The sequence below is a fragment of the Eretmochelys imbricata genome, chromosome 1, assembly GCF_965152235.1.
Source record: "Eretmochelys imbricata isolate rEreImb1 chromosome 1, rEreImb1.hap1, whole genome shotgun sequence".
NCBI classification, from domain to species: Eukaryota; Metazoa; Chordata; order Testudines; family Cheloniidae; genus Eretmochelys; species Eretmochelys imbricata.
The window spans coordinates 115,392,541-115,406,088 of record NC_135572.1 but is presented as its reverse complement, the minus strand read 5'-3'; the positions used below and the strand labels follow the sequence as shown (position 1 = coordinate 115,406,088).

Below are 13,548 nucleotides of genomic sequence, written 5' to 3'. Positions count from 1 at the left end.
GGGGTTTGATCATCTAAATTCTGGGGGCAGTCAGGCAAATAGAAATGGACTTTTAAACCTTTTAATACCAGGCCTAGTGTTTAATACTCTCTATATTCATATAAAATGGATAGCACTGAGCCTAGCATCAAGTACAGCAGTGGATTGGTCAGGTTTCTCTGTAGATATTATAAAAAGAATAAAAAAGCAGTAGCCAGTAGGGAACAGCAGTTTTATCTGTTTCATTACTTCTAACCTCTCCTTCACTTGCTTCTCTTCTCTTCCACCTTTTCTTCACTCTAAGTGTGACCTTCTCTTTCTTACTCTCACAAATCTTCATATCATTTCAGACTTATTCTTTGCCTCCTTCTCCCCTCAGGTAATGTCTCTTCCAATCCAGGTCCACCCTTTCATGCCCATCCATCCTCTCCCACTCTATCCAGTGTTTATGTTCAGCTCCTGCCAACCTTATTTCTATCCTTCCCTATCTCCTTTTTTCCTGCTCTCTCAGAATCTATATTTAAGAAATCCATATTGATCGAGCACCTTTTTATCCTCTGCTCCCTTCACTCATTAACTCATCACTCCCTCTCTACAGGTCAGCATCTGCCTCTGCCCTCTCCTTAGATGGTGAGGGGGGGGAGAGAGAGATGATGCTCCCACTGTCAATGGCTGCAGCAGGATTCATCAGTTCTCACCTTCACAGATGTAGCTCCCTATAAGTAAAACAGGTTTCCATGTTCTGTCCACTAAGTGCCATTTCCTTTCTTCAACTTTGTCCTTAAAACCTACAACTCACACCAGGCGGTACCCATATCAGCAGCAGGTTTCCAAGATGAAAAGCCTCTGGCATGTTAGAACAACGTAGGCCTGGCCTGACATAAGAAATGAAACATGGGGATGTGGGGGAGGCCTTATTTGCTGGAAGATAGGAGTAGGGAGATTAATTAGCAGGCTGAAAGCACAATATTTATGCCAACTAAGATAAGTGGATGGGTCAGTAAACTAAGAGACAATGTCTGAGCTAGCCAAGATAAGAGGGAAAACACACAGGGAACCACTTACTATGAGCAAAATAACGATGGACAAAATAAGCTGGAAATGTAAAAATGAGATAAAAAGTAGGTCAAGCGCGGACAGTGCATAAACAGAGTATGCCATACAGGAATTGATTCCTACAGAGTAACCAAACCAATCCCAAAATGTGTAAAGCAATATATAGTAAATGCAGTGTAATGTGTCAATGGATATGAAGGAAGAGGTTTGCTGTGTAACTTTGGATGTGTATGTCCAACCCTCACACCCAATGCTTGAGTCTGATCAACTCGGCATATGTTTGCTTAATGCCAAATAAAAGAACCTAAGTGATGAGACAAATTGAACTGAGTTCTTGGGGAACTGAGTGGAAGAGGTCTTGGGAAAAGCCCAACAGAAGGCAGCAAGCTGGATCTGTAACTTCACTATAAAGGTTAGCTCTAAGAGCTGGGTTGGGTGGGCTAGGGGAGTGAATCAGGAAATCTGATAACCCTGAACCACATATGTAAATCATTCTTATCTTCTCCCCAATTCTTCTCTCCACTCCCTCCCCCCTTAATGGAACTCATGTCCTGCATCTCAGGGAGTAAGTTCTTAGAGGTAGGAAAATGTTTTCCCCTATTGTGGTTTGTAAAGTGTCATGTACATTTACAGTTCTATAGACATTAATTGCCTATACTCTGTGCTTATCCTGACATAGCAGTACATCATTCATTTGGAGGCACAGTCCAACTGAATACACCAGGAACACTCCTGATCTTGACAAACTAATTCAGATTCTGTCCCAGCCACTCTTCTTTTAGTCAGCTACTGCTACTGGTACTACTTTCCCATTGTTGTGGAAAACGAGTCACACCATCTGTTTGGTTCAAACAGTCTGAGGTCTTTTATTGAATACAAGCATGCAGGGAGAGGGAGATAGAGATGGTCTCACGCAGGTGCCACTCTGGTCTCTCTCTGTCCTGCCCCTTTAGTACCAGTCTTATATCATTTTTTTTACATCCAAGTCAAATGATACATTTCCTTAATTTTTTTTATCACTCAAGCATTGTTAATAAAGCCTTATAAGGAGCTAAAATAAACAATTTCATAATTAGCACTGTGCTAACGCACTTCGTTATTATCAAGATCTGCTGTTTGCTTGTGGCAGCGTTTTGTGTAGGGGCTTTTGCAGGTTTGGGGGGGGTTGCATATAATGGACAGCTAGGGACTTGAGCTAGGCTAGAGGTTGGCCTGGTTTGTTATCTGGGTCAAAATACCACGGCCCATCATATGCAAATGCTCTTAGCTTAAGCTAAGTCTTACAGGATGCCGGCCTGTAGGTCTCTTGTGTTACCGCTCTTGCCTATGCTGCATATAGTGCATGGATCTTGTCACAGAGTGGGCTGGGGTCAGGTCAACAATACTTTCCCCCACACCATCATTGTGAAATTTTGCTTTCATGAATTTACGTCAACCATCTCTAATGTTTTGCCAGTAAAATAAAAATCTTCCATTTCACTGACCGGTAATTTCTGTAATTACTTTGTTTTCTTAGCAGCAGCCATGACTGAATGAGACATTTTTTTGTTAATGTACATCTGGTTATATCATTCATAGCTTCTTCGATATCTTCCATTATATCTTATTTGTACTTGCTGTTGCAGCTGCAATCTTTTCGGTGGACATCTTTGATTCCCCCCTCCCCCCCCCCAAATCTATAAAATCTACAAAATCTACATTAAAACATTAAAGTTGGATTCAAATGTTTTAATGAATCTAATTAACATTTCCATCAATCTTGATAAGAATTTAATTGAGCACTAATACATTTTTAGTAAGAAGAAATGACAAGAAGTGCATTTGTAGCTTGCCTTGGGCAACAAGGCACAAAGCCAGAGACTGACTGAATTTAACTTCCAGAGATATGCAATCACTGCTTTGAAGTGCATTGCATGGAGTGACGTATTGTTATTGTGAAATAGAATTTAAATAAGGAAATATACCCAGGTCTGTAATAGACATTACTGATGTATGATATGTATTAAAGAGATCCGTCATTGCCACGCCAGTGAACCAAGCAAATCAGCTAGTCCTCAGTAGATTTTGGTCCCAGAAGATCCTGGAATAAAAAAACCCACCAAATCAAAAGATTAATGTGTTGAAGAAGAACACTCCAACTTACTTCTTAACAAAACCATTGACAAAATAGCCCCCAAGTGACCCCTTCACTCACATCACTGCCGCAGGGACCACGAGTCTCAGAAAAGTTGCATAAGATGGTTGGAATGCCCATGGCACAAGATTTGCTCATCCACAATTCATTAATCATAGAATCATAGAATATTAGGGTTGGAAGGGACCTCAGGAGGTCATCTAGTCCAACCCCCTGCTCAAAAGCAGGACCCATACCCAATTAAATCATCCCAGCCAGGGCTTTGTCAAGCCTGACCTTAAAAACTTCTAAGGAAGGAGATTCCACCACCTCCCTAGGCAACGCATTCCAGTGTTTCACCACCCTCCTAGTGAAAAAGTTTTTCCTAATATCCAACCTAAACCTCCCCCACTGCAATAGCTCAAGCTAATAGCTCAAGGAGCCCCTGAAGCTATAAAGGAAGATATAGTGACCTTCCTTACAACAGCAAAATCACAACCAGCAAAACTGTTCCATGCAGTAGACTTGCTTATTCATAAGTTCCAAGGCCAGAAGGGACCATTGTGATCATCTATTCTAATCTGACCTCCTACATAACACAGACCATAGAACTTCCCCCAAATAATTCCAAGAGCAGATCTTTTAGAAGAACGTCCAATCTTGAATTTAAAAATTATCAGTGCTGGAGAATCCAGCACAACCCTTGGTAAATTGTTCCAATGGTTAATTAACCTCACTGTCAAAAATTCATGTCTTATTTGCAGTCTGAATTTGTCTAGCTTCAGCTTTCCACCATTGGATCATGGTATACCTTTCACTGCTATTTTGAAGAACCCACTATTGAATATTTGTTCCCCTTGTGGGTCCTTATAGACTGTAATCAAATTACCCCTTAACCTTCTCTTTGTTAATCTAAATAGATTGAGCTCTTTGAGTCTGTCACTATAAGGCATGTTTTCTAATGTTTCAATCATTCTAAGGCTCTTCTCTGAACCTTCTCCAGTTTATCAACACCCTTTTTGAATTGTTGGCACCAGGACTGGACAGAGTACCCCAGCAATAGTCACACCACTTCAAAATACAGAGGTAAAATAACCTCTCTGCTCCTACTCAAGGTTCCCCTCTTTATGCACCCAAAGATCACATTAGATCTTTTAGTCACAGCATCATACTGGCAGCTCATGCTCAGCTGATGATCCACCATAACCTCCAAATCTTTTTCAGAATCACTGCTTTACAGGATGGTCCCCTATCCTGTAAGTATGGCCTACATTCTTTGTTCTTAGATCTATACATTTACATTTAGCCATATTAAAATGCATATTGGGAACATGATGCATGTTCCCAATTTGCCAAGTGATCCAGATCACTCAGAATCAGTGGCCTGTCCTCTTCATTATTTACCACTCCCACAATTTTGTGTCATCTGCTAACTTTATCTGTGATGATCTTATGTTTTCTTCCAGCTAATTGATAAAAATGTTAAATAGCATAAGGCCAAGAACCGATCTATGTGTGCCATGTTAATTTTATATTGTTCTAGTTTTTTAATCAAGATGTTGGCCGGAAGCAAGTCTAATGCCTTACAGAAATCTATGTATACTACATCCACACTATTATGTTTATCAACAAAATTTATAATCTCATAAAAAAGATATAAAGTAAGTTTGACGGGATCTATTTTTCATAAAGCCATGTTGATTTGCATTAATTTATTATAATACCATGCTTTAATTCTTTATTAATCTAAACCCGTATCAGCCACTCCATTATCTTGCCCAAGTATCGATGTCAGGCCTATAATTACCTGGATCATTCTATTTACCCTTTTTAAAAATTGGCACAAAATTTACTTTCTTTCAGTCTTCTGAAACTTCCCCAGTGCTCCACAACTTATTGAAAATAATCATCAACAGTCTAGCAAACTCCTCGGCCAGTTCTTTTAAAAATCTTGGATTATTGATGCAAAATATGTATGCATGACCCCAGATCCAAGTTCTACTTACCACAAGAAGTTCTTGGTCTACTCCAGAGACAAAAAGTATCAAATCCAGACAGGATCTTGCTGGGATAAAAGTAACCACCCCAGTATGAGGAATGTCTGCTACCATCTGTTGTGATGAAATTTGGACTAATTATCAAACAAGAAATCCTGGAAGTTCTAAGGAATGTCCAACGTCACCACCTGTAAAACAGAACTATGCTCTTCATGATTGCTAAAGTCTAGTAAAGAACTTCTGACTTCCATTAATAAATTAGATCATCAGTACCTCCTTCCAAGAAGACAAACTTCCAGTCATTCTACAGCATACAGTAGTTGACACTGATGAAATCTATACAGGACATCTACACCAGTTACCTCTGTTTCCTTGCAGTGTCATCAGAAAGGTAGTGGCTCACCTTCCACAGCCATCATCACTGAGCACAGAGTGGGTTAAGACAACACGTCATCTTTCCTGATGGGTCTCAACCTCCTGCTGAAATGCTGGATAGCTCCCACATCACTGCATTTACTCTGATCTACCTGATAAAAGGGAAGAGTATTCAAGTGATCCCAGGCTCTGTCGGCCCAAGCATGTGAGGAGCCAAGAACCTTCAACTCCCAAATAAGTCAACCTGAGTGGACAGTGTTCAGCACCTCCCAGGAGGCCCTCAGCCCACCATGCAGACAGCTGATTAGCGCAGGTCCCCTGCTCACTAAGGGAAATGGAATTTTCCCATATTCTACTCTGTGACCAGTGCCAAAGCTGTAGAAATCCACGAGGTTTTGGATTCTCGATAGTTGACCTGGAGGTGTGCAGGTTAAGCCCCACACCATAAGATAAAATTACCACTTATCACCTTATGAAACAGTGGAATTTAAATAATAGAATCAGAAATGTAGGACTGGAAGTGACCTCGATAGGACATTTAGTCCAGTCCTCTGCACCGAGGCAGGACTAAGTATTATCTAGACCATCCCTGACAGGTATTTATCTAACCTGCTCTTTAAAACCTCCAGTGATGGAGATTCCACAACATCCCTAGGCAAATTGTTGTAGTGCTTAACTACCTTTTCAGTTAGAAAGTTTTTCCTAATGTCTAACCTAAATCTCCCTTGCTGCAATTTAAGTCCTTTGCTGCTTGTCGTGACCTCAGCGGTTAAGGAGAACACTTTATCATCCTCCTCTTTATAACAACATTTCACATACTTGAAGACTGTTATCATGTTCCCTCTCAGTCTTCTCTTATCCAGACTAAACAAACCTATTTTTTTCAGTCTTTCTTTGTAAGTCATGTTTTCTAGACTTTTAATCACTTTTGCTTTCCTCTATTGCTTCCCTCTGGACTTTCTCTAATTTGTCCACATCTTTCCAGAAGTGTGATGCCCGGAATTAGACACAATATTCCAGCTGAGTAGAGTGGAAGAATTACTTTGTGTGTCATGCTACTTACAACACTCCTGATAATACATCTCAGAATAATACTCACTTTTTTGCAACAGTGTTACATTGTAAACTCATATTTAGTTTGTGATCCACTATAACTCCCAGATCCTTTTCCTACTCATTTCCCATTTTGAATGTGTGCAATTGATTATTCCTTCCTAAATGAAGTACTTTGCATGCCCTTATTGAATTTCATCCTGTTTATTTCAGACCATTTCTCCAGTTTGTCAAGACCATTTTTAATTCCAATCCTGTCCTCCAAAGTGCTTGCAGGCCCTCCCAGTTTGGCAAACTTTATAAGTGTACTCTCTTTGCCATTATCCAAATAATTTATAAAGATATTAAATAAAAGCAGACCTAGGGCAGATCTGTGCAGGACCCCGCTCTATACGCCCTTCCAGTTTGATTGTGAATCACTGATGATTACTCTTTCCGAGTATGCTTTTCCAACCAGTTGTGCACCCACCTTATAGTAGATTAATCTAGGCTATATTTCTCTAGTTTCCTTATGAGCAGGTCATGTGAGACAGTATCAAAAGCCTTACTAAAGTCAAGATATATTACATCTTCTGCTTTCTCCCGATCCATAAGGCTTGTTACCCTGTCAAAGAAAGCTATTAGGTTGGGTTGACATGATTTGTTCTTGGGATAGTTTGCTCTTGCAACCTTAATAATGCCTCTCTAAAAAACTGCCAACTCTACTGAACTCTTTTTTCCCTTAGACTTGCTTCCTATGGCATCTCACCCTACCAATTCTCTGAATTTACTGAAGTCGTGTCTTTTTGAAGTTCATTGTTTTTATTCTGCTGTTTCCCCGCTTACCATTACTTATACTCATGGGGGTTCGATCATTTCATGATCACTTTCACCTAAATTCTCAAGCAGTTCCTCCCAGTTTGTAAGAATCAAATCTAGACTAGCTTTTCCCCGAGCTGTTTCTCCACCGTCTGTAGTAAGATAGTGTCTCCAGTGCATTCCAAGAACTTGTTGGATAATCTGTGCCTTTCTATATTAGTTTCCCAACAGATATCTGGTAGTTGAAGTCCCCCATCACCACCGACTCCTGTTTAAGGAACTCTCTGAGATAAAAAAAACGCAGGCTACCTAGATTAGTCCACCTCTCTAAATTAGGGGCCTGATCCAAAGCTCTTTACAATGAGCTGAAAGACTCCCATAGACTTCAATGGGCTTTGGGTCAGCCCCCTCGCGGTTGCACAATGTTGTATTTTATCCCCTAAGTGTGTGTGCGGTTATGTTTTCCCTTTTGTCGTTCATTCTTCACTTTAAATTATGATCTGTATAAAGAAATTTTTGCTTTACTAACTTTAGGACATGATTTCTTGAGAAGGCAAATCATTCACTTCAACAGAAAGTTGCCTACATTCTGAATCGAGCATCTAGTCAGGAGAGTGCAGCCTTTTCTTAGTACTTGTCTAAGCAGAGAAATTGACCAGCACAGCTATAGTGAAATAAACTATTCTCTATAGCTATGCCAGAATAACTGCCCATGAGGACGCTCTAGTCTATAGCAACAGGGACTTGATTCTGAAATAATGATTCCACGATAGATATTCCGGCCAATTTCCCTGTGTACACCAGCCCTCAGCGTCTGTGTATTCTCCCTATTCTTGTCGCTGAGCGAAGTCTGTTCACAGTCATCCCACATCCTTTTATTGATCAGTGGTTTATAGCAACCATTTCATCCATAATCCCTTTTATTGCTCTGTATCCCAATCCACTTCTATTGTATGTTTTCCATTTTTAATTAAACAAGCTACTTGTCAGCCTCTACCTCTGTTTCAGTCTTGGTCTCCTCACTATGTAAAACTGACCAGTAACATCCTCATTTCATGTCATGTGCAATTTCATCCATTCAAGCTAAGGACCAGCACTGCTAAATAAATGAAAACAAATGTTTTATTTACAGCAAAAATCTGTACACTGTGCATACATAAAAATATACAAAATCAAAATAGAAAATAGAAAAGTGTTAAAATGTATACAAACACTGTTTAAAAATGTGACTCCTGTAAAATCTTAAGATTTAATTTGTTGAAGAGTACACATTCATTTAAAAAAATCATCATACAAAATAATTCTCAAAGCTATTAAAAAAGTACACAGTCTTCCATATTTGAATAGTTCAATGACTACATTTCACAGAGGATGAGATGATATGGATATATGTAAGACTTCTACATAGCTGATATTTAAAGAACAAAACTCTGGATTTGATTGCCAAGTTGAAGAGAAGAAATTCAGAGTGTCAAAATTCATTTAATTAAATAAGCCTGTGAGAGGCATGCCCAGACATGGGCTACTTTAAAAGTTCAAACAGTTAAATCAGGTATCCTCTTTGCACTGTAGAGGATAGCATTCAGGAAATCTGTATATGCTCTCTAATGACATTTCACAGTCTGCTTCAAAAAACAGTCTAACATATCTATGGATTGGAGATGAAGGGAAAGAACTCAAAGTGACACTTTCACAGACAATGTATTTCACATTACTTTCATCATAAGTTTGTACCAGTGTCTGAATAGCATTTCCCGGTTTATGAGAGCCTTACTGAAGAGGAAGACCAACACAAAAGTAACCAGGTGTGGTCACTTCTACACACAATTTGAGCACCCATTTAATTCAAACTGTTTCTAAATGGATTGAGTTAAATCTGTGCAACCTCTTAACGTGGCACTCACTTCCAGTTAAAAACAAACTATTTCAATTTTGCTTAATTTGGCAAGAAATTGATGCAAATAGAATCAAGAAGGAATCCTTAATCTGAAACAAAAGAATGTCAACACCAGTACGTTGCATTGATTGAGCTAAATATTTGTGCTCAGTGTGTAGACCAGCCCTGTGTGTGTAGATCAATATAATTATACATAGATCTCTCTGTCTCTTTACCACATACAAATCTGTTACAGTGGTGTAACTTCACTGACTAACAGTGTGGAGAATGAGGGCCAAGTAAGCCTTGGGAAAACAGAAGGAATGGAATATCAGAAATATTTTCCCCCTTAAAAACGTGTGGCTCAAAATGAGTCAAAACTTTAATAATTTCTCTGGAATTAACAGAAGAATACCTTGATTTAACCATCTAAAGGCTTCATGCATAAAACAATACAGCCACCACCTGTTGAAAAAGCTGCATAATTCACAGTGGAAAACACAGCAAACCAAAAAAAATTAACATAAATTCAGCGCATTTACCCAAGCTTTGTGGGTGATTTTTCTTTTTTCTTTTTTTTTTTTAAGTGCAACCGTCTCACCTTTTAATCATATATCATCAGTGCACAGCAACTAGGCTTTTGTAACTGTAGAGGCATAAAAGGGGGATGAGTCTAACTTGATCATTTGCGTCATGTGTGTTATGTTGCAGGAACGTGCAGGCCTTGCCTAGGCAAATCTCCCACTCACTTCAAGTGGGAGTTACATACATACAAGGGTGACAAGATCGCACCCGAAAATATCGATGAATGATTTGGATGGGGAAAATGTATCACGCGTTCCTTATGTATATATAAAATATCAGTCACCAGTTACCATTATTAAAAAGCTATCCAGATGTCTATTGAACACCTAATACACATTCATTCGCTCTTTTAAATGCAACTGATTTGTATGGATTTTTGATAAATGATTTCTGCTCTCAAAGGTTTTTAAAAAAACCCAACACATAAAAAAACCTCAATGGCCTCCCATAAAAGCAAAGAATACCAAAACTCAGGAGGGAGGCACCATGACGGGAGGGAAGGTTGGTGAAAGCAGCAGTTCTGTAGTTCTCTTCATGTTGCCCTTTGCTTCCCCCTGCTGGCCTCTTGTTGTTCCGAAGTAAAATTTCAGTTGAATTCTCAAAAAGAAAAGGAGGACTTGTGGCACCTTAGAGACTAACCAATTTATTTGAGCATAAGCTTTCTTGAGCTACAGCTCACTTCATTGGATGCATACTGTGGAAAGTGTAGAAGATCTTTTTATGCACACAAAGCATGAAAAAATACCTCCCCCCACCCCACTCTCCTGCTGGTAATAGCTTATCTAAAGTGATCACTCTCCTTACAATGTGTATGATAATCAAGTTGGGCCATTTCCAGCACAGGAGAGTAGGGTTGGGGGAGGTATTTTTTCATGCTTTGTGTGTATAAAAAGATCTTCTACACTTTCCACAGTTTGCATCCGATGAAGTGAGCTGTAGCTCACGAAAGCTTATGCTCAAATAAATTGGTTAGTCTCTAAGGTGCCACAAGTCCTCCTTTTCTTTTTGCGAATACAGACTAACACGGCTGTTACTCTGAAACCAGTTGAATTCTCAGTTAGCAAATCAGGCTGAGCTAAACTTGTACTGATGTTTTCTTTCTTTCTTTTTTTTTTTAAGATAGCAGGAGTGGGAGGAGAAAATCTTAAAGTGTCAAGATGCCTGTGTTTGTAGAACAATGAAATATCACAGGGGAAACCAGGGTTTGGAAGCCACCTTAAGGCCCTCCCTCCTTGGGACGATTGAGACCCTGTGCTTCACAGAGTTGATGCTGGCCTCCTTTCTGGGAAGAGGCTGGTGCACTTAGCACAGCTCTAAAGCAAAGCTAAGCTCGAGCGTGAAGATATAACATTCATATGGTTGGTGAATTGTAATATACACGGGGATAGAATTAGGACAGATGACATGGTGTTTGAAAGATCCACACCAATGTAAATAATTATATCATCGAGGGAAAGGTGACAGTTTCTTGGCATTTGCACTTTGCCAAAAAAGATTTTCTGCTCAGGTGCCGCAAGTGCACACTATTACTGCCCAAAAAAGGATGTGCATGCAAGTATAAAATCCATTGGATGAATGCGTACCCAGGGTTGTGTGAGAATTTTAAAGGGCAGCACTTCATTTAAGCAGGAGTGCTAAGTATGCAGCCTCTTGTTTTTCTTTACGGGAATCTTTAGAGTCCACAGGGCTGCGTACAAGCTGCACCGTGATGACAGACTATCTAGTGTGTAATACAACGCACTCCTATTGTTGTGGACAATTGTTAGTATTGCTGGTTAGCTTTTTTTATTCCTGATGGAAACAAGAGTTTAAGTTTTAGTAGGAAACTGGCATGCTATTTTGTGGAGTCTTAGAGACTTCTGCACAGGGCACAGTGACTTACGGTACTCATTTGTACTAGAAATATGATCAACTCCATTTATTGAAAGGTGTGGGAACTAATCTAATTTGAACTTGGCACATGGGAAACCCTGATCTGATACTAAGATCACTGTATAAAAAAGTGCCACTCTGCCCGTGCAGAAAAAATCTGATTTAACGTGTTTCACAGAAGGTGAATTAAGTGAAACAAATATGTGGGGAAAGTTTTTTTCCCCTTTGTAGGCTATATAGCACTACTAAGGCTGGATACTGTTAAAAACAAAAACGGAAATAAAAAATTATTATAATGTGTTTTCCAAAATCAATATGTAATGCATCCAGATACTAAGGCTGAAATTAATGAATGCTGTCCATCTGGCAGTATGAAAAAAATGCTTTATGAACATACCTATCCAATCAACACAAGGCATGTCTGGAACACATGGACACACTTTGTCAGCTAGGAAGAATTTTAGAAGGACGGCAAAGCCCAAGATAATGACAACTTGAAAAAAGAAGGCTAAAGTGCAGTAAACTAATTCTGCTCTTGTAGGGAGGAAAAACAGCAGGAAAGGTTGGATGGGAGAATTACAAAATTCTTCTGATTTATATTTATATCAGTGATTTTCAACCTGTGGTTGACAGACCCCTGGGGGTCCACAGACTATGTCTAAGATTTCCAAAGGGATCCACACCTCCAGTTGAAATTTTTTAGTGGATCCAAAAAAGAAAGAAAGATTGAAAAGCACTGATTTTTATAAACAAAGATGACCTAAAATAATTAATGTGGGTTTCTCCATCGCCAGCTCTCTCTCAGTAGCCAATAGCTAAATATGTGAAATATGCTTTTCCACTCCACTGCTGTTAATAACACAGTGTTTCTACCAGCCAATCACCTTTTTGCTGAATGGATATGGATAGGATATGTATAATTTCTTGTACGTAATCACTCCTACTGAATTTTGCTCACTGGAAAACCAAATTTTAAAAAGCAAACAAGAGCATTAACCAATCTCCAGCCTGAAATTGAACTCTTGTCAGAGAAAACGTATTTTAAATGCATTAACATCCAGGTGGATTTAGAAGTAGTTTAGAGAATACCCATGCTGGGTTTTTACAATGAAATTATGAGATTGTCTCAGTGTGTAAGCCAGAGTAAGATTGCTGAAGGCTTTACAATGTCTCCAGGATATAGACTTCATAATTTTGAATTAAAAAAATACTGACATCCCGTTCTTTCCTCACAAAAACAAAACACAAAATGCCATGCTTTTTTAAAAGCAATAATAAATGAATTTAACTTGGCTTACAACAAAATAGGCAAACACCTAATTTCTGAAATCTCCCCATCCAAAATGCTTATTTCCTTGGAAAAAGCAGGCCTACATTTTTGTAAGAAATCTGTTTCAAATGTATGTGTGCAAGCAGAGCACATTGTCTCCCTTCCCCTGGAGTGTTTATCTACATATGTGCACAGAGGGGGGAACTGCCCTCAGGCAGAAAGCCCATGCACCATTTCGATCTCACTTTCGCTCTCTTGCTGGTCTTCTGCACAAGCTGAATGAGGGCAGAATGAGAGCTTTCTGAAGAATGGAGAAGATTCTCTTCTCTTTACCCTGTGCCTGAATGCAGCGTCTGCATGGACCATGACAGATCTGTGCAGTAGTACTGTATTTATTTAAATAACCTGGCTGTGTGTACAGTAATATCTCTTTAAAAGTGAGTAAATATCACTTGTTAATTTCTGGCTGCAGAAACTACCTGAATACAATGACTAGCTATTGGGCCTGATTCTTATTTATGAAGGTCCCTTTATATTGGTAATTTACATTCACTTTAAAGCCTGTTTACCTTGC

The 13,548-nt window shown here is 39.2% G+C and overlaps 1 protein-coding gene across 1 annotated transcript in view; it reads left to right on the top strand.

Moving 5' to 3' along the window:
• The window catches only part of LOC144258944 (vertebrate ancient opsin-like), a 122,819-nt gene that overhangs the window by 106,188 nt on the left and 3,083 nt on the right, over nucleotides 1-13,548 (top strand). The window lies entirely within an intron of this gene.